Raw genomic sequence first — 2,979 nt, 5'->3', positions numbered from 1 at the left:
TAAGTCTGCAACATGGCTGTCAGCCCTGGAGGAAAGAAATCTGGTACCAGCAAAGGAGTGACTCCTTCCCACCCAGGCCCTGGCTGCCACTAATCTGCTTTCTGTCTCTATTGAACTACTGGTTTTAAAAGCCATCTTGGGGGCTGGCACTGTGGTGTAGCGGGTAAAGCTGCCATCTGCAGTGCCGGTATCCCATATGGACGCCAGTTCAAGTCCCTGCTGCTCCATTTCTGACCCAGCTCCCTGTTATGGCCTGGGAAAGCAGTGGAAGATGGCTCAAGTCCTTGGGCCCCTGCACCTGCGTGGGAGACCCAGAAGAAGCTCCTGGCTTTGGATTGGCACAGCTCCGGCTGTTGAAGCCAACTGGGGAGTGAACCAGTGGTTGGAAGACTTCTCTCTCTCCCTTTCTCTCTCTCTGCCTCTGCTTCTCTGTAACTCTGCCTTTCAAATAAATAAATAAGTAAATCTTTAAAAGAAAGCCATTTACATTTTTTGGCACTGGCTCCCCAGAGGCCTTCATGCAGCGCCTGGATGCTGTTCTTCTGAGACCTCCAGGCATCTAAACACTGTAGCTTCCTAGGTTCTTGCTGCCTATGGGGGCTGACAAATCCCCTCTGTCCCGTCACCAAGATGCCAAGAACTTCTTTGGCACAAGTCTGGGAATACAACAGAAGTTAGCTTGTATAACTAGACACTGTTAAAAGTTTAACCAGCATCAAGAATCTCAACTATTATTTTGGCATGGAGAATGAAGTGTTTCAGGCCAAAACAAGAAACCGCGAAGGCGGTTCTTGCAAGTCCCTTTGGGGCAAGCACCTGTACAGTAATCTCGCCGCCTGCAGGTCTCTCTGCAGACTCCGGCAGGAGTGAGTAGGGCCGATAACATACCCTTCTAACAGGGGCCAGGTGGTGCTGACCTGGGCACCCCGCTTGGAGAGCCACGGACGTGGTGCTGCATCGTCACCACTCCAGTAGTAACTAATGGCCACGCAAGGAAGAGCACCCATGAGGCATCTGGCTTTATTATTTATCTAACTTCTTAGAGCTAACTGATTAAGCCATCTGGATGATGACCCTTGGCAAATAACACTGCTTCATGTCCACAGTAGTTTTTACATTCAGAATGTTCCACTTCGTACCTGGGAGCCAAGATCAGCAGTTCCTTAATGTGCCTGCAACAGGGCATAATCAAATCGTAAAGAATTTTTCCTTTCCAAACAGAAGTGAGACTGTGAGTGTACAGATGTCCTCTCCCACTGACTGTGGTAGTCTTTGAGACCGATAGCGCAGTCCTGTGGCTCATCGAGAAGTGCCTCCCGTGTACAGGTGCCATGCTTTGTCACAGTACTCACTGCCTGGCCCCAACCTCTGGGCCATGCTCCAGGGATGCAGCCAGTAGTCATACACTCTGGGTCATGGCCAGCACACTCTTCAGAGTCTGAAGTAAGTACTTCAGCAGGTGGTGAGGCAAGGCCTGACAAGGTCACGGCCACATATCCGTCATGTAGCCATTCACCGTAGCCAGGGTTAAAATGCCACTTGTCACAGAGGCCTTGAGGTCTGCACTTGAAAACAGCATGAATCTGTTTATCTACAGTCGGACAGCAGGAGCCAATGGGAGCGAAGAAGCAGGAAGTAGGAGTGCTTGTTAGGATTTGCATTTGAGTCTCAAACGTCCAGAAGGCAAGAACACGTTCTCTGGATGTGGGAAATCCATTCCAGAGATGGGCCTGGACTTTATTACCAGCCTTGCGAGATCGGGCGTCTGATGAGCAGGGATGCTTGGAGTAGCGACAGCAAGCAATTGATGTCCTAGCTCGCAGGTCCCGCCCCAGTTCCACACTGGCCGAGTACATGGGTGTATAGTCCTTCCAGAGGTCACCTGAGTTACATGGTTCCCCTCCTCCTTCCTTCTCCGTATTTTAGTTTCCACTGTGAGTTGGCTGCTCCATGACCTCCTGCTTGCCTAGCGAGTTTTGCTACATCTGCAAGTCAGCTGACAGTAATTTTCCATTCTGTGTTGAAAATGGACCCCCAGACATCTCCTTACACTGCAGCATTGAGCACTGTAATCTACTCGGAGCCGTCCCCTGGTCACTGCCTGGGCTCCTCCTCTGAGACTCACTAACCAGGTCCCACTGCGGTGTGTGTGTTTTTTTTTAAGACTTATTTATTTGAAAGGCAGAGAGAGAGAGAGAGAAAGAGAGAGAGAAAGAGAGAGAAAGAGAGAGAGAAAGAGAGAGAAAGAGAGAGAGAAAGAGAGAGAGAGAGAGAGAAAGAACAATCGATCGATCGATCTTCAACCCTCTGGTTCAATCCCCAGATGGCCACAAAGGCTGTGGTTGGGCCAGGCCGGAGCCAGGAGCTTCTTCCAGGTCTCCTACGTGGATGCAGGGGCCCAAGCACTTGGGCCATCGTCTGCTGCTTTCCCAGGCACATTAGCAGGGAGCTGGATCAGAAGTGGAGCAGCCGGGACTCTAACGGGCGCCCATATGGGATGCTGGTGCCTCAGGCTGTGGCTTTATGTGCTGCACCGCAGTGCCGGCCCGTCCCCTAGGGGTTTCCAAGGCCTCCGGGAGGAAGCGGCTCTCTGTGCCAGCTAAGAGCCATCCACAGTCCTCAACCTCCCCTGTCCCCACTGAATCACCAGGGAGAACTTGGATGGGCCAGGGCGGTGGGCGGGGTGGGCACTTGGGCTCTCCAGGGGGTGCTTTAGCCTCAAAGGCCCGACCCTGCTGCTCAGCCCATTCATTCCGACTCATTCTGTTCTCGCTCCCTCTCCCTGCCTGGGTTAACCCTTCTCCCAAATGCTCAAATTCACCCTTTCTGCTCCTGCTACCAAGACCCTGATTCAGTCTTACCCCTCACAAACTATTGCCAGTTTAAAATGTTTCAAATGTTTATTTCAGATTTGTTTACCTGAAAGGCAAATTTAGAGAGAGGGAGAGACAGAGCTCTTCCATTCACTGATTCACTCCC

The 2,979-nt window shown here is 51.5% G+C and overlaps 1 protein-coding gene across 2 annotated transcripts in view; it reads right to left on the bottom strand.

Annotated features, from left to right (window-relative positions):
- LOC100349411 (protein FAM163A) overlaps nucleotides 1-2,979 on the bottom strand; it is an 80,721-nt gene that overhangs the window by 35,363 nt on the left and 42,379 nt on the right. The gene's annotated exons all lie outside the window — the stretch shown is intronic.

This window comes from Oryctolagus cuniculus, chromosome 7 (assembly GCF_051225735.1).
Source record: "Oryctolagus cuniculus isolate XC-2025 breed Fujian yellow rabbit chromosome 7, ASM5122573v1, whole genome shotgun sequence".
Classification (NCBI taxonomy): Eukaryota; Metazoa; Chordata; class Mammalia; order Lagomorpha; family Leporidae; genus Oryctolagus; species Oryctolagus cuniculus.
The sequence above is the reverse complement of the archived record's forward strand: the minus strand, read 5'-3'. Positions and strand labels throughout refer to the sequence as shown.